Genomic DNA, 18780 nt, shown 5'->3' with positions numbered 1-18780 from the left:
GCTCGATTGCATTCGGTAGAATACAATCTTTTTCAGTGCAATTTTCTGATATTGAGACAGGGAAAATGCATGTTATGCAGAGAATCCATTTATGATGGTTGTCTTAAGGTAATTTATGAGATCCGGGGCAGCATGGTTCATTTATGATAGGTACATAATATCGATTAAAGTGTTCTTTTGCATATTATCCCAATTATAGATATTATATTGAGTAATGGTATGTCCAGCATGATTTTTTTTGGAAAATTCGGATTGTGTGTTTAAAAACAATCTTGAATGGCCCATAAACAGCTCTTTACAATTGCAATTTGTGTGTTGTGTGAGGTGGAATTTAGAGGAGGATGGTGATCCAACTACTCTTCAGATTCATGATCATATAGAATTAGCGAAACAGTAGCATCCGCTGGTGATTTCGACCCGCAGTGACAAACAAAAAAACATATACACGTTTTTTTCGTTAGAACATCGCTTTTTCAAATATTTAAATCAGGTAGAATCAAGGAGATAGTTTAATTTAAAATTTTTCAACTATGATTGCGACGAAATACTTTAATTTTTTTTTAAATTCGTTGTGAATGAATACTAACAAAAGCGTGCGAATATAGAAACTGAACCAAGTCTTGCTCTAGCGTATTGCCTTCATTTGGGAGGATAAGAGTTCCAAACTATCGCTATGCACATGCGTGGGTTATTTTCCATGTGTCCACAATGAGAGCCGATTTTGGAGGGGCACGTCGCTTCGTTCAGATGATTTCCAGAAACATCGGTTATAAAAGTCAAGTTGACCCAATTTCGGCGAAGTCCGGATGGTCTGTGACAGCCAAATCCTCTGCTTGCACCTTCGCGATGGTGGGACTCTTAGTAATCCTGGGTGTAACCTCCATACACAAGCACACTGTGGGGGACCCAGGTGTCAACCAACGTAAACAGTGATCGAGGTGTGGCGCCCACACCACATGGAGGAATGCCGTTCCTCTGTGTTACCAGCAATACTAGGTGGTAGATGACTCTCATCAACCGGTGCAATATCACCACCTTGCTTATTGGACGCTTGAAATGGTGGAACCTATGTTTAGTTTCCAGAGCTAAGTCCTGGTCAACCCTTCACCATCTCTTCCATCATGCAGTATGACTGATGGCTTTTGAGGTTATGATGGACATCATGGCGAGATCCAATCTTCCTTACATTTGAGGGTCTAAAATGGTGTTCGCAGGCCGACCGCTAGTTAGTACACCGAACCGAACCTATTAGTAACCCTTTAGGAGGCTTCCGGATCAGCTGGTGTATAATCTTGCTACCTCTACTCTACTTGATAATGACTTTAGGAAGTCCGAGTAGTATGTATGCGGGGAGCATTGTCGAGGTCACGTTATGTCAAGTCAAGGATCCGTGTATATATTCTTACCATGTGTACGCCATATCCAAATATTTCATTACTTCATACAGCATGATCCCTCCCCCACTTTTTCTTACTATTGAATACACCATTAATTGTCAAACTAATAGTTAGCTTATCTGCGAAAAGATCTAAACCTCCCAAACACTTTCTAGTTCATTTCTCAAATATACGTGGTCTCAATTCTAATCTCAACGATGTCCATTTCCACCTGCAGTCTGCTAAACCCCACATACTTTTTCTGACAGAATCTAAGTTATCTGTTGATTCAAGTACTGCTCATATCAGTTGCCCAAATTATTCGCTGTTTGATTCCTTTCCCCTCAAAGGTGGTACTTGTGCATATGTCCGTTTCGATATTCCTTTGTCAGAGACAAACAACACTTCTAAGTACAGGGTGGAAGTGAGTGGTCCTTTAGGCACCTCAGATCACCACTTGGTGATTCTCTGCTCCAATGGAGCCTTTATCTCACGGCTATTCCCAACCTCGTGTTGTTTGACATTACAAGAATGCAAAATGGGATGACCTGCGAGAATTCTTTTCTTCTTTTCTTTGTTCGGACTACTGTTTCAAAACTTCTGATGTCAACGTTTGCTCAGATCGTGTCAGTGAAATTATTCTTGCAGGAATGGAATCCTTTATCCCACACTCCACTTTGAAATCCCGTCCTTTATCTAAACCTTGGTTTTCCAATAAATGTGCTAAGGCTGTTCAAGACAAGAACGTTGCATATCGTAATTGGCTTGTTTCTAATTCTTCAGTTTCATTTTCTACCTACACCAAAGCTCGCAACAATTGTAAAGCAGTTATTAATCAGTCCAAACTAGATTTTGAACAGGCTAAGAGTAGAAAACTTGCTTCTTGAGCTAATGGTTTCCCCGAGCATTCTGGTCACTTGCCAAAGCTATTGGCCGCAACTTTTGCCCATCTCTGCTCCCACCATCTCTCAAAAACAGATGGTTCTGTTGTCACTTTGGCAAGGATTAAGCTGACCTGCTAGCATCACATTTTTCTTCCAACTCATGTATTAGTGATCTTGGTAGAATACCTCCCACCATACCCAACACGCTCCATTCAATGTCTCCTGTGGTCTTCCGTCAAAAGGATGTCAGAAGGATTTTGACGAATCTTGATGCTAAGAAAGCTCCAGGTCCTGATGGTATTTCTCCACTTGTTCTCAAGACCTGTGCTCCTGAACTTACTCCTGTTCTTTGCCGCCATTTTCACTTTCTTATTCCAAAGGTGTTTTTCCTTCTGCTTGGAAATTTGCTCATATCCAGCTAGTTCCTAAAATGGTTGACAAATCCCTTCCATCCAATTATCGTCCCATTGCAATTACTTCTACTCTTTCTAAAGTAATGGAGAAATCAATTAACCGCCAACTCTTATTAAACTACCTAGAAACCTACCGTCTGATCACGATCGCCAGTATAGATTCCGTCAGTGTCGATCCACTGGTGATATTCTGGCTTATGTTACCCATTTATGGACTAATTCAATGGAAAAGTTCAGTGAAACACAAGCAGTTGCTCTTCACATCTCAAAGGCTTTCGATCGTGTTTGGCGTAAAGGTCTTCTAAACAAGCTTCTACCTTATGGTTTTCCAACTGTTTTTTGTAATTGGTTATCCAATTTTCTCTCTGATCGCTCACTGAGGGTGATGGTTCTCTGTCTTCTAATTTCTTCACTAATAACGGTGTCCCCCAAGGTTCAGTTCTTTCCCCCACTCTTTTTCCTCTTGTATATTAATGACCTTCTTCCATTAACTGGAAATCCTATCCATAGTTTTGCCGATGATAGAACATTGCATTCCACTTTCCATTTTGAGAAACATGTCCTGCACAATCAGCTTCAACTTCTCGAATATCCGCTACCAATTCTTTAAATGCGGATCTCAAGGTAATTCTCCAGTGGGGCAAGGACAACTTAGTTGATTTCAATCCTTCTAAAACTCAGTCTTGTCTTATATTTCGCAAAAAGGATTCTTCTGCTCCTATGCTTATCTTTGGTGACACTCCAATTTCTAGGCAAAACGATATATCTCTTTTGGGGATTACCCTGACTTCTAATCTCTCTTGGCACAAGCACATTACAAATATTGCTTCCTCTGCATCTAAAAAACTTGATTTTCTCTTTCGTTCTCGGCGTTACTTTTCTTCCAAACAGCTGCTCACTCTGTATAAATCGCAAATCCGCCGTGCCATGGAATATTGTTCCTGCATCTGAAGTGATGCCCCCAAAACCTCTCTCAGGCTTCTTGATTCCATTCAGAAGAGGGCGGTTAGGTTAATTAATGACTCATCTCTAACAGACTCTCCACTCTGTCTCATAGACGTACTGTTTATGCTGCATGCCTCTTCTACAGATTCTTCCACTGTTCTTCTGAATTGGCTTCTATAATTCCCGCCTCTCTCTTTCAAAACAGTCCGAACACGTGCCGCCACCAGCCAACATCCATTTACTGTCCAACTTAAAACTCACAGAATCAACTTTTCATCTTCCTCATTTATTCATTCAACTGCCGTTTTCTGGAACAACCTTCCTTCATACTTATTTCCTGAAAATTACAATCTACAGAAGTTCAAGTCCAATGTCAACAAATATCTTCTTTCACCTTCTCACCCTTCAACCCATGTACGGTACTAAGTACGGTTCCAATACCTCTCGTGTTTGGGGTTTTCATTAAAAAAAAAAAAAAAACAATAAACATAAATCAACAATAAAAAAAAATCCGAAAAGGTATTTACTTTTTCAGTTTTATTGTGGCAGCACCTTGGGTCAGTGGCAGTTTATGGCTTGTCCCCACTAAGTAAAGTTATTAACCCTGGGGCGAGTACTTTTAAGAAAGTTATCGTGGCCAGGCACATAAATTTTTTTATTTTTGTACCTGAAGTCTCGTTTTTTTTTTAACTGAAAAGGTCAAGCCCAGAGAGAGCGAGAGAAGAGGTGAAAGATTTTCCGGTTGGACCCCATATCCAGTCCTTCAATCAATGCATGTGTTGCATAATGTGTATGTTTATAACGTATTTAAACTACTTTATATATCAGCGAATGGGATAACAGTTAAAAAAAATAAAAGCTAAATCGAAACACATTGGAATTTTGCAGAAAATATTTACTGGATCGATTCCTATCTCTGGTTTAAACCAATATTTAACTGTAGTTCTTTATAACGTTTGCGTGGTGATATATCTGCAGAAATTTTCTTGGTGACATTTTACGTACTGTTGTTTTTTGTTCTTCCATATTTACTGAACCACGCAGCAATTTTTCTTTCTGCCTGGTGCATCTCTTGAGGTATATCTCCTACTCAGTAAATCTAAGTAAACCCACATTCCAAGCTTTCAGTGTATGTATACAAGTTTTGTGGTTTCTTGTCGACAAGAAAACATCGTTAAATTTGTGGAGGAAGAAATAAAGACGAAAAGTTGTCTTCGCAAAGAAAAGAACAGAACTAAACTCACAAAGAAGAAAGGAAAGAAATGTATTTGCTGAAAAGGGTAACTCTAAGAATGTAGCATTTTATGGACAGCTTTCTTAGAAATAATACGAGTCTAGGTTTTTTTTTTCTTTCAGCTTGTCCAGTTAATGAACGAGTGGACACTATTGGGTGCCTAAACAGGTTCTACCCAATAGGGGTAGGACCCTATTTAGTCCTGAGAACAGCCTGATTTCATCGGGTTGTTATCTCAACGAAGAGTCGAAAGCCTGTCATAGGGATGCAAGTCCACGTTTATTCAATTACTGCTTACAGTTGTGGCAAACTGAATGGTTGCAGATCTATACTCCGAAGAGCTCGTTCCATCTTGGAACAAGCTCTTTGGACGTTTCGTGTTTCAAAGGCGACTGCATCTACTTTAGTTAGATCATCTGATGTGACAAGCATCTTGAGATTGGGTAGGACCCTGTTTAGTCCTGAGAACAGCCTGATTTCATCGGGTTGTTATGTCAACGAAAAGTCGAAAGCCTGTCATAGGGATGCGAGTCCACGTTTATTCAATTACTGCTTACAGTTGTGGCAAACTGAATGGTTGCAGATCTATACTCCGAAGAGCTCGTTCCATCTTTGAACAAGCTCTTCGGACGTTTCGTGTTTCAAAGGCGACTGCATCTACTTTAGTTGGATCATCTGATGTGACAAGCATCTTGAGATCATCAGCATATGAGAGGGAGTTTGGGTGCTTCGCAAGGAAGGGCACTAAAGCAGTGGCAAAGAACCATGACGAAATAACTGCCCCTTGTGGGATGCCGACAGAGGTCGTGGCGATGCTCTCCAATCTGTGATTATATTTGATAAGAATTTTCCTGTTGGTAATAAATTGATTTAGAATAACAAGTAGGTTTCCTTCGATTCTGAAGTAATGTTTCAAAATTTTCACCAGCTCTGTCGTGCAAAGTGTGTCAAAAGCTGTGGGAATACGATTTATAGGGCTTTTGGATTGCCCAGCTGGTCATTAAGAGATAAGACAATGTGGACCCTCTAGGAATAACGGTATGGAGATGCTATGGTCGTCCGTTGAAACAGTGTTCGACTAAAATGGGTTGGATCGTTTTTTCAAAAACTTTTAGCAGCCCACAGGATATGGAGATTGGTCTGTACCGTTTTAAGACATTCGGTTTGTTAGTTTTTGGTACTGGTAGGGAGTGATAGATATTCCACATTGTCGGTGTGAAACCAGACTGGAGAATGCGGTTGAAGATGTTATGCAAAAAGTCGATCACATAGACGCTGCATATTTTCAGAATGAAGAGTGGAAATCCTTCGGGACCAACTGTAGGTTAATTGGGTACGCTGTTAATCGCTTTCATTATCATATCTCTCAAGATCTTAACATGCGAAATATGCTATATTACTTAAATTACAGTGTGTGTATAAATAATGTGTTGCGCTGCAGTCTTAAATATTATGCACTAGCATAGAATGAAAGAGCGTGCTAATTATTGATAATAATACCCCCCCCCCCTGGATATTCTAGAAAACGACTAACAAGACGGACCACACCCTTATCCCATCCCGCTGTCTGTAATTAACCATCTCCGACTCATACGAGTAAATTACAGCGGGGTGGAAGCGCAAGACATCGGAAATCGCTTCAGCTCATGTTTTGTTTCTGCTAAATACCCGAATCATTAATTTTCAGTTTATATTTTGTAATTGAAATAACTTCGCACCTTTGTAAAGTTAGCAGTCTCGTGAATTAGAGCATCAGCAGGTTTTGGTGGTTGTGCGGTTGTGAGCATGCGCGTATGATTGTAAAAACTTTTATAAATGTGATCGCGTTAAAACTGATCAAATTGCATTTGATGAATGTTTCATGATCTGGTTGATCACAGACTGTAAAGCAGCAAACTGTACAGTCTTTTTTTCCTTGCTAATAAGTTAGTCAATATATGCAAGGCGTTACATTAGGCGCGTTAGCAAATAGTGATGATTCATGATTTATAAAAAAAAAAAAAAAAAAAAAGGAGAAAAAAGCAACGACTTTTATGCTCTAACCGAGAACATTTCAGTTCTGCGCATCCGCTATAATGTCCATTCAATCCTCCAATGAGCGCAGGGCAATAAACAATATACAATGCTTTGGTCACAAAATATGGTGCATGAATAGCCTATGCGATATGTATAAATAAAAGAATAATAATTATCGGATTTCTATTGGTCTGATTTTAATAAAATTTGGGAAGGATCCATAAATTGATCTGATTCAACGAAATATAAAATTTTATTAAATCCATGGATTGTGAGTCGACTTATTACATGCAGACGGACGGACAGACAAAGAAATTTTAGATGGCCCGACCAATCCTTCTAAAAGAGTCAAACAAAATTTTATTTATTTATTTTATTTTTAACATATAATATACACAACAGGCATGCGCCCAGTTAAAGTGTATAACAGAGTAGAAAAAAAAAATAAATAACAGAACAAAGATTGTACAAAACATAAAAATAAATAGTAGAATAATCAACTCCCAGATCTTTAACTTCGTCAACACTTTGTACAATGAAAGTTCATTCAAACGGGAAAAGTCCAATTCACGAAAATTATTCATGACGTCAAGTTCAGCGCCATGAAAAATCGCAGAGAGCAGGTTGCTGCAGGAGACATCACACTCACACGAATTAATGAGGACATCTTTAGCCCAGAACTCATCCGTCAATGAGTCAACCTACTCCAAACAGTTCTGTGAAACTGTTTCTTGTTCACAGCCTCATCCAAGTCAAACTTGTTCATGAGTGCCAATGTTCTTTTGAAGAAGGAGTTCCTGGATATCTCTAATCTGGAGTTACCGATGTGGAATGTAGTCTTCTGTCTAGTAGCCACCGCTGGAGCGTGAAGGCCAATATGGCATAGAAGATCCGGCAGGTAGGTTGAACCAGTGAAGATGTGGTACAACAGTTTTAAACCAAGAACAGTTCGCCCAGTTTCCAGAGATTGAAGCTTGAAGTAGGAACAGAGATTCCGGTAGAAGATTCTGTGGTAAAACATAGGGTTACGTCGGGAAAGATAGTGGATAAATTTCATCTGGAGCGATTCTATTTGCTCTATCAAGTATGCATGGTGTGGGTTCCATATAGCAGAAGCAAACTCCAGTATAGGGAGTACAGTAGTCTTGAATAGGAGCACAGAGAACTGAGGATCTTGAAATCTGTACGTCTGCCGTTTAATGAAGCCAATTTGTTTTTTCGCTTGGTTTAATATATTTCTAACATGTTTATCAAACTCACATACAGCGGTAAAAGTAACTCCCAGATCTTTAACTTCGTCAACTCTGGAAATCGGCATCTCCTTGATGTAATATTGATTAACCAAAGCCTTATTTTTCCTCGAAGCTGCAAAGGAAAAAGAGCTGCATTTCCTAGGATTAACCTCCAAACCATTCAAAGCAACCCAAAAGAGTTGAAAGCAGCCTAAAGGTTAACTGCATCATCTTGGCTGCTGATAGGTGAATATAGTTTCACATCATCGGCAAACATTAGTATCTTGATACCACCTCTCTCAACAAATTGCGGTAGATCGTTGATAAAGATAGTGAATAAAAGAGGCCCAAGAGATGATTCCTGTTGTACCCCTCTCGATGAAAAAAATTCCCTTGAGACTTCCTGTCCGATGATCACCCTATGTTTTCGATATGAAATATGACTGATCAACCAGGATAGTAAAGGGTCAAGTATTCCATAGCGGCTTAGTTTTTTAGTAAGTTGATTGTGCGGGACACTGTCGAAAGCCTTAGTAAGGTCAACCTGTCCTCCGCGATCGACGGTGTCTAGAATCCGATGCCAGATAGTGAGAAGATTAGTTGTAGTTGATCGGGCCCTGGTGAAGCTATGTTGGCAGTCGCAGATGAAGTGATGAAAATATTCCATTAATCGGTTGTGAATGACAGTGTCCAAAATTTTTGCCAGCGAATTCAGAAGGCAGATGGAACGGTAATTCTCTAGTGAGTGGATTGCGCTTCTCTTTGGGATAGGAATAACATTAACAGTTTTGAAGTGAGGGGGTAAATACCAGTCTGAGCGGAAAGATTGAATATATGTAATATTATATGTTTAAGTTGTGGAAAGCATTTCTTCCACAAGATGAGTGGAATCTTATCTGGGCCAGCTAAAAAATCTTTTGTAAGTTTCCGAAGCGCTTGAATGATATCGGCTGTGTCCACCGAGAGATTATTCAGTGTATCATCCTTAATGACTTTGTTGGGGGGGGGGATTAAATTATACTTTTTATCTTTTATACTATTCTTTACACCTCTATTTTATTCACCTTTCCTATCCCCCACTTTCGCATCTGACTTCTGTACCTCGCAGAAGAAATTTGTAAAGGAGTACTTATGCACTTACTTCTAGTGACTGGCGGGACCTCTCCGTTAGGGCCTTCCGTCTTTCCTTATTTAGGACTGCTATCCTCCGCCATCTAGAGCAACATCTTACGGCTTCCGGTGAAATATCGTGCAGACTGTAGGACTGCTACACAGCTTTCGGGATCTGCTATTCTGCCTGTCGGACACGTTCCTTCTGTTCCGGGCTTGCTATTTGCCTTCCAAGACCTTTCCTGGGTATCATAGCCTCCATCGGTGGACTTGGTCATCTGTGAGAATCTTCTTCTCTCACTTTACTAGTTTTTGCAAACTCCCTGACATTCCGATAACCTCACTTTGACATTATTTCTCATCGACACCTCCTCACTATACGTCTCCTAAAAACTTTCCAAAACTCCTTCATCCTTTTTCTCTCCGATAGGTTCTCTTTTTTTTCCCGCGCTCCCTCTTTTTGTTCCCCGAACTCTATATCGCCCCTCAAGACTGGCACGCCTCCGTAAGGGACTCCAACCAATCCTCTCCTTACTATTTAAATTTTCGTTCCGTTTCATTCGCTGATACCTTTCTGCCAAGCTGTCTCCTTGGCGCGCAAACCAACCTCCTTTTCGAACATTCTTATTTTTTCTTCCCAGGCAGTATGGCCCTTTGATGTCCATCAGTCACCACCACAAACACTCATTTTCATTTTGTGCCTTGCCTTCTAAAGCATCAGAAAATTCACATCTCAGTCAGCCTGTCGCCGGTCTTAAATTGGAACCGAACACTGGACGTGCACCCACTTCCTGTTTAGGTCAGACGGCGTTACAGATCAAAGGAGGCGCTTCGTCTAATCCCGTCTCCCGTCCTATTGTTCGTTCTCGAGCAACCCTTTTTCACGCCCATTCACAAATGGCCCCCATTACCTAGTCCTGCTGTCCCTGTTTGCTCTTTTGTATTATGGGCAGTGATAGTTTACCCCTTTGCTACTATTAATTCTCACGCTTAACCCATCCCATCACTAAATCTAACTTTATTCTGATTTAAATCTTACTTTGCAAAAAACAAACCCAATATCTTTATTTAAATTAACTTGTAAGATCTTACAACTTGAAATTGATAAGCTGAAGCAGCCGTAGCTACAGTTTTCTCAGAAAAGGAGGAGAAAAAGGTCGCAAAAAGATCTCCCTTAGTTTTGTCAAGTTATATGCTTGCCGTCGGAATCAGTGATCCTGGTTCCTGTTGAGCAGTTACTAGAATTCTTAAACATGTTTCAAAATGGCTTCGGGTTTCCATTCACTGTAAAACTGCGTTGAACTGATTGAATATAACGAACGTACTGATTTCTGATCATCCTTTTAACGTTGCTTCCATGTACCTTGAACAGTGTCATATATGCTTCATCATGTATCGCCCTAAAGTGTTTTCTGCACTGTTCTTTGGCTCGGATAATAGCAATTATGTCTGTCGTGATCCAATGAGGGAATCTATTCCTGTAATTTTTACTGAGAGGTACGAACTCTTGAATGATAGAGGAGATTGTGCTAATAAGATGATCGGTGACTGCGTCAAGATCATTAATCCGTGGGAAGGAGAACCAATGAATGCAATCAAGTTTACCCCCTAAAGTTCAGTTTGTCTGGGACAAGAGTAGTCCATCTCCTCTTCTGTGATATGTTTATTTGACAGCTTAAAGCCTTGTGATCAGACGGCAGAAATGAAATTGCTTCTAAAATAAAGATCTGCTTGGATGCAAAAATGAGATCCAGCATCGCCTTGCCTCTAGCACAAGTATTGTCATACTGCTTGAGGCCAAGTTCAGACACGATGTCTTATAGCAGCCTAGTTGTAGCAGATGACTTCTCAATGCCTAGTGGAGAGTGTTGAAGTCTCCAAACAAGTAAACCTCATCCGACTGGTGAAAAAGTTTCAAACTCACAGAGCACTTGCAACAGCCTCTCCATAAGAAGAAGATTGACCGGGGGCTGAAGCTGCAATGAGAACAGTTTTGTTATGAACCTTCAGCTGACAAAAGATTCATTCAATATTGTGGAAAGTCCTGTGCATTGTTACTGCAAATTTGTTTGAGATAATAATCGCGACCCCCCCCTAGATCCCCTGTCTCTTCTAAGGACAGCATAGCCCACTGCTGCCAATTCCGAATCCAGATTCCCATCGTGTAACCATGCTTCTGTGAAGATATATACATCAAACTCCAGAGAGCAAAGCAAGATTCTAAATTTGTCAATTTTATTCACTAAAATCCTACAGTTCTGATAATATATATGAAGAGATTGCTGACAGCCATCATCGCCTCTCCCTGTATGGACAGAAACAGTAGAGGCCTGGAAAAGAAGAGAACATGAGTTGTTTCTGCACCGTGATTGCTAATTATCATTCTTCTCCACATTATTTATACTCTTGTTGTAGAAGATTTTAAATGGTCTGATTATTAATCCCGGAGGCCAATACAGGAATCCAATAGTTTACTTTCGTCCAATGTATTGCAGGTCACCAGGAAAGAAGCGTGGGATGGATGTTTAGTTCTAAGTGCACGAACTTCAGCTACCACTCCGATTTCGTTTCTGATGAATTAATGTAAAACTTCCACCTTCTTATGTGGACTGAGCCTGGAAATAAATAACCTGGATTTGCGTGGTACTACAGCGAGATTGTATTTGCCTTTGGATAGGTGGTCCTCACATCGAGAAGGTGCGTGTGCCGAAGAGAGGTAAGCTACACGATAATGGGCTGAAGAGGTGTTGCTATCAATTAGACCCTTATCATTCTCGCGAGTTCTTCTACTGGTTTCGATGAATCTGTCTTCTGAGCCGCCGATGTCGAAATCCACCTGCATTGCCTTATCCTTTGGAACTTTAGTCACCTCAGACTCTGATCTCATGTTGCCAATAGGTATGAGATTACTGATGTTGGCTTCGCCTACAGAGCCAGTTTCTTGTGGTTTAATCTCTTTTCCTGCTTTAGCCTGATCATTAGATATTTTCTTCCCTTTGCTGAGGGCACTAACTTTTTCAGCAGATCTATCAATCTTGCTTGAGGAAGTTTGCGATCTATGATCAGTTGATTGCTTAGCTGGGTGCTGATTCCGTTTTTTCACCCCGCAAAAATCTTCTCCTGAAGCCAGTGTAGAGTGACTGTCAGCAGGACTGCTTGCTCAATGAGGGCAGATTGCAATTAAGCTGGATTGGGCATAGTTTTTATAGAATCGGATAAGCTCAGTTGAATTAAGTAAATTCGTCAATTTAGCTGGGTCATCAAGATTCTTTAGTTATGAAAATAAAAGTTATCACTCGCAGACGAACGAACACATTTTTTTTCCCCTTTTTACGTTTATTGTGGTCAGACATCTGTTCATCTGTCACCAGATCCGCATCTTTTGGCGAATATATCGACATGCGAAGATAATAAACGTTGTACGCATTTTCAAGGTCTTTTCAATCCAAAATTGCTATCTAGAGATATTAATGCTTACACTTTTAGACGCGTTAGAATATATATATGAGTAAAGCGCCTATTGTCCCCATCATTTCCATCCGTCCGTTCGTCCGCATGTAACAATTACACTCCTACTGGGTGGACTTTCATAAAATTTTATATTTGGCTCTTTTAGAAAGATGTGTTGAACGATTGCAAATTTCATTAAAATCGGACCAATCGAAATCCGACAAAATAATAATAATGAAAAAGAAAAACTAAAAGAAACAACAAAAGGAAATAGCTGAAGGCATAACAAAAATTAATGAAACATTTACAGAGGAACTAATGGCAGAACACTGAGCAGAGGAGGTGGAATCCTGAACCAGTAGAAGTCCTAAAAGAAGCAAACGAAGCAGTAAAAAGTAACACAGGCAGAATTTTGAAAACAAAAGCAAAGATCAGACATCCGTACTCGATAAATTCTACAACTAAGCGATTAGTTGTAGAATTTATCGAACTATTACACTATGTTCATTCGATCCTTAGGTGAGAGAAGGAAAATTTATGAGAAGAAAAACTGAAAGAAGTGGAAGAGCTGCTAGTACAAACAAAGTCAAGCACAAATGAAAAGAATGTGATCACACTGCGAATACATAAAGAACATCTTAAATCAAGTACAATTTTGAACAGTGATCAAATAAATACTAACCTGGAATGATGGATCCAAGAAAATGAAGATAGGAAATGGAAGAAATTAAATTAAGGAATTGAGAAGACAAAGTCAAAAAATGGGAGATAAGAGCAGGAAGAGTTAAGGTTCATATGATGAGAACAAGTATGCATAACTCGGAGTAAATACCCGAGTTATGTATCATTTGAAATTAGAAATAGTTATTATATTTAATAAGAAATATGAACTCTTAAGCTGTGATAAAAGCAATTCGAATAATTTTGAGGTTGTGAATGCCATTTTTCAGCCTATGCCTGGAAAGTTGCAAATAATTCTTATCATTCTCCACCAAAACACAATGAACGCATAAAATTGAGCTGCAAACCTGGATTGTTAACAGTATTAGATAGGACGGAGTATTAGATTGCCGCTGAGTTTAATTTGCTTGTGACTGGTACAGATGCTGAGAGGGCACAACTCGAAAGGGATCTGGGAACCCTACACCTTAAGCAAGAAGTCAGTGTTCCAAAGAGAAAGGCTATAATGTTCTAGATCTACTCTTTCATAATTTTCAAATGTAGAAGTCAGGGTCACGCAATGTAAATTCACGTCAGACCACAGGCCATTATGTTTTGTATGGCAATAGAAGAAAAAGAAAAAAATGGTATTTTCAACCAAGTTTCTCAAAAAAAAGTTATCATATCAATGTAAAGCAACTTCAGTTGGAAAAATCTCCTCCTCCATTTGGAGTTTCATGAAGCAATCAAATTGCTAATGTTTAAATTGGCAGAAATTACAAGAAAAGGAGCATCGAAGCTGATTAATATTGGGCAGTTCTCGAAGCCTTGGTTCTCCAAAGCTCTTAAATAACATAACGCAAAACAAAAGGTATATTGACAGTGGAACAGAACAAATAATGTTCAAGATCTAACAGAATATAAGAAGCAAATTGCAAAATTTCTTAAATTTAGAAGACTGGCATTAAATAATCACCTTTATACTGTACTCGGTTCGCGCATAAAAGTCATTGGTTTTTACATTTTAATTAATAAATCATGAATTATTACTATTTGTAATGTGCCTGAAAGGTAATGCACTGCATGCATTAAGTAAACTATTTTTAGTATGTCTAAGCTTATTATAATTAAAAGTATTAATTATAATTACTCTCTTCCAGTAGCACACTAGTTGATAATACGTGAAACTCCTTTGCTAGTGAATGCGAGAAATCTATCTTACTCCCCATTCAAACATCAGATACTCGCTGTCAAGTATCTTCGTTCTCTTGGGTCACATTCCTAACACGGAAAGCGTGACTAGCTTGTACAAGAAGTTTAGCGTCGTGTTCAAATGTCCGTGACAATGCTTAAGAACTAATCCGCCCATAGAGAACGCAAGAATCCTCTTTTTGACTTGGAAGCGTTCTGTGACTGTTTTGTAATCCTTGCTAAGCTTTTACAGGCAATGCCCTTATGGACCTTAAGCTCTTGGTTTCGAGTTTGTGTTTAAAATGGACAAAAGCGAACTTGAGAAAGATATTTAACGCGCGTACTTGGCGATCTTTAAGTTAAACAGTCGATGGAAATGTGAAAAAAACAGAAAGTGTGAAAAGTGTGAACTTCTAACTATAAAAAATGCTGTCAATATTATTCTACTTTATTTCAAAGTTTCCCCTAACTTTGGAATGGATTTTTTTAAGGAACTGAACAATTAAGTTGTTCATTATCGTTTCCACAGCTTTCATTTCTCTCATCAATTCGATCATTCTTAAGAAAGGATGATATGTCCTTGCTTGAGCGTGGTGGATAAACTCCTTCACGACAGCTTGGGGAATGATGTTGTGCCTGACCATTTGAAAGTTTGATTTCTGTCTTTCTCTGTATAAAACAACAGTTTTTCCCAGAAGATTTATTTCTGTCGTCGTTGGGATCCATTTCCTTTCTGATGGGTACTTGATTCATATTCAGATAGCATCAAATGGTTTCTGACCTTTCCTCGTAAAGATTTAAATTTCAGCATAACTAGACGTTCTGTTTTTCAATATCTGGCACTTTATTTTTCAAAGATTCTCCGTTACAGTTTAAGCACTTACCTTATCTGCGCACCAGAGTTTTATATCCTCCAATAATCTTCTTTTTCTTGTTGTTGGCATCATTATTTTGAGCGTTTCCTTCATTTTACTTTGAACGTGTGGAATCGACGTTCTACCAGATAATTTCCAGTCTTCAAAACACAAGAAAATCTCAAGGCGACAAGTACGAACTGTAAGGAGGATTCTAAGTCAATTCACAGTGCAGTCTGTGTTGGTTGCCATATTGGACCGTATGCAGTTGCACTGGAGAACCCACTTTTCTCAGAAATTCCCGTACTGTAATCTGTCATGGATGATGCTAGACAGATTCATCACTGAAATCCAGTACTCTGGCTATATCAACTGTCGTAGACCGATGAACCCTGCTGATATTTTCTTCTCTAACAATTGCGCGAGCTTGTTGTGGGTGAAAATTGTCCTCCAGAGCTTTCTGGTAATGATTATCCCATTCGTACACGTGTGCGCGTAATATACATTTGTTGAAAGTTCTGCTAGAGAATGTATCTTTCCCTGTATGTGTCATGCATTCGTGGTATTAACTCTGTGGCCAGAGTTCCACATATGGTCAACCACTCTGATTTCTCTGGCTATGTTTTCTTGATTACCATAATACTTTCTACCCACACATGATCTTCCAATCTACTGCAAGTTTTTACTGTGTAGGTGCTGTAGCAATTTGGGCATAATGTTCTATACATAACGCTTTTATATAAATGGTGACATATTTTGACTTGACGTTGCACAGAGTTTCTCGCAGATATCTTTTCTTGCAAAAGTTCAGAAGGTATCCCAAAAGTAGCTTCATTACTTTGAAAGCCTTTGAACTTGATAAACATTGAAGCGTGTGTTAAAACTCCTTTCACCATAACTTGAATGGAGCTTTAACACACACCATGGAAAAGAGCCTCCAAATAGAAATTACTTTTATGGTTGATATAGGAACTTTGTTCTTTACCACATACCAGAAAACATTGGAAGACTAGTGTGAGTGATGAAATGTGGAAATGTCAGGGCAGGTTTTGTTTGGTGTCCCAACCAATCACTTGGAGAATGAAAAAATGGCTGAGCTTAAAAATCGTACAAATGCTAAAAGCCATCACGATTTTTATGTCAACATTTTGGCGAAAAGGAAGGTCTTATTGACAGTTTCATTGTCTGCAGTCAGTGCCATTTTCGATTGAATGGACTGGTGAATAAACAATGTTTGAGAGTGTGCAAGTGAAACACCATCCGCTTATGTGAAGATTATCCATGACCAGAGTACCATGGTGAACGTGTTTGTTGCTGTAAATATTTTTACCCGAAAGTTTATGGTCCATTTTTATTCATATCAAAAAGCGAACATGGTTTGTATCTTCTTGAACTTTCTTTTATTACAGACCATTGAAGATGACCAAAATGCATATACCAAGTCCAAAAGTATTAATCCAGTGATAATCCAATTAGAAATCCAATATCTATAACCAAGTCCAAAATCCATATACCAATAAAATGGCGGTCTTTTCCCATCTCTCTCTTGATGTCCCTCTTTTTTATTCATTGATTACGGTTGCGACAGGTTGATGCGAGTTCAAACCCCCTAGCTGCTGCACACCGTAGTTAATGATTTCAGTGATGATGTTCATTACAGCGCTGGGAAGGGGTTCTATCGATTAATGCTCTATGTCCGAATACACCATTCTACTCCACTAATGATGCTGTCTTTCAATAAATTTTAGAGCTTTTCTCGCCCTTAACGTTTTGTTTCAAAGACTGCAAGATATCACTTAATTGTATTTCTGAAATTTGCTTTATTTTTGGTTATCTTTGTCACAAAAAGGAACGGTTAATGTTATTGTAATTCAACTGCAATCGGATGACTGTTGTTCACGTATGGAGATATTCTGCAGCCTGGAATCTACTGTAACAAGAAACCTGCAAATCTTCTGTGATGTTTCTGAAAGCTGAAACAAATAGAGAAACAAGTTATCGCAGATTCAAGCGGCCGCTGGATTTATATTCCTTACTGTTTTATGTGCATCTAGTTCATTTAGTTAGAAAACAGTAGATAGAAATTCTTTACAGGATGACTTTCAGCTCAATAGTTTATACAGAACGATGAAAAATCGATTTGTGTATAAATAACTTCTGCCTAAGCAGAGACAAGCCTTCGGGAAAATCTTGATTTGCTACAGGGAAACGCTGTGGAAACTCAAATATATCTGTCAGGGAAACTCATTTTGGTCCTTTTACGAACCTCATAAAATGATCTGTAAGTCTCGCTCTAAATGGACTGAAAACGAATTTTGTGTTACAAATGTTGTGTTCCTGCGAATGCGTTCTTTCTCTACTGATATGTAGTGGACTTTAAGCTTAACTATGCGTGAAATAGTGAGCATCCCGCATTGTGCCTTATGAAATCCAACAAAGAGCTCCAATAGAGCTTGTCATTTTCAAACTAGTTCTCGCTGAATATTAAAAAACAAAAAAATATAAAAATAGCGTGCTGAAGAACCCAAGTTTTTGGCGTTAAAAAAAAAAAAAAAAAAACTGCAGCCATTATCAATCCCTCTGGATGAAAACCTCTTCAACAATTCATGTCGAGGGATATGAACCATAATCTGCCACACTGGTCCAGTGTGGGTTGGCAGATCGACCGCATTTAGCAGTCAGGGGCTTGAACCCAGGTCTACTCGAGGCGCGTGTGCTACTGCACTTTTTCTCCTGACCACTCGGCTACGGAGGAGGAGATGGTAACTCTCGGAAGAGACCGTCCAACAACGCTATGAAAGTTCCTTCAGTCGGGACAGGCTACTGCACTGCCTGCTATGCATTTCTCTATAGAAGACCCCTCGATGGCTGATCATATCCCATTAAAATTAGTCTGCATTCAGTCTGAATCGCTAGCAAATTAAACACAGCGTTCAAAACAATTGAATTTAGAAATAAAATCTACTTTTCATCCCGCAGAAAGGAAAACAGCCATTAAACACACACAATTCACGACATACTACTGCTCCATGGCCACAGATTCTGAACACAACTTGTCATCCTACAAGCACGCTCTCTTAAAATATTTGCTGGACATTTTATGGTACTGCGATCACTCCAGCCTTAAACGAGGATAAATTTGGTGTTGATTCCCTCCTCTTCCCCCGATTATATCTTTCTGTTCTTCTCCACTTTAAAGAGAAATAAAAACGACGAACCCTGTCCACATTCAAAATTACAGCAAAAATCCATCCATTTTCGAGCTGCAGTACAAGAATAACAACAAACTTCTTCCTGTTTTCACTGGTGTCCTCTACACGATATAGCCACGTTACACTGCAACTGATCGTTATCCCGATCACGCCAATATGCTGGCTCACGGAGATATCCATTTTCGTCTGTTAGTCACGTACCG

General features: G+C 39.2%; 1 protein-coding gene across 2 annotated transcripts in view; it reads left to right on the top strand.

Annotated features, from left to right (window-relative positions):
• LOC150090978 (parathyroid hormone/parathyroid hormone-related peptide receptor-like) overlaps positions 1-18780 on the top strand; it is a 135742-nt gene that overhangs the window by 46997 nt on the left and 69965 nt on the right. The gene's annotated exons all lie outside the window — the stretch shown is intronic.

The sequence above is a fragment of the Mastigoproctus giganteus genome, chromosome 1 (assembly GCF_048544385.1).
Source record: "Mastigoproctus giganteus isolate SK-2022 chromosome 1, ASM4854438v1, whole genome shotgun sequence".
Taxonomy (NCBI): Eukaryota; Metazoa; Arthropoda; class Arachnida; order Uropygi; family Thelyphonidae; genus Mastigoproctus; species Mastigoproctus giganteus.
The sequence above is the reverse complement of the archived record's forward strand: the minus strand, read 5'-3'. Positions and strand labels throughout refer to the sequence as shown.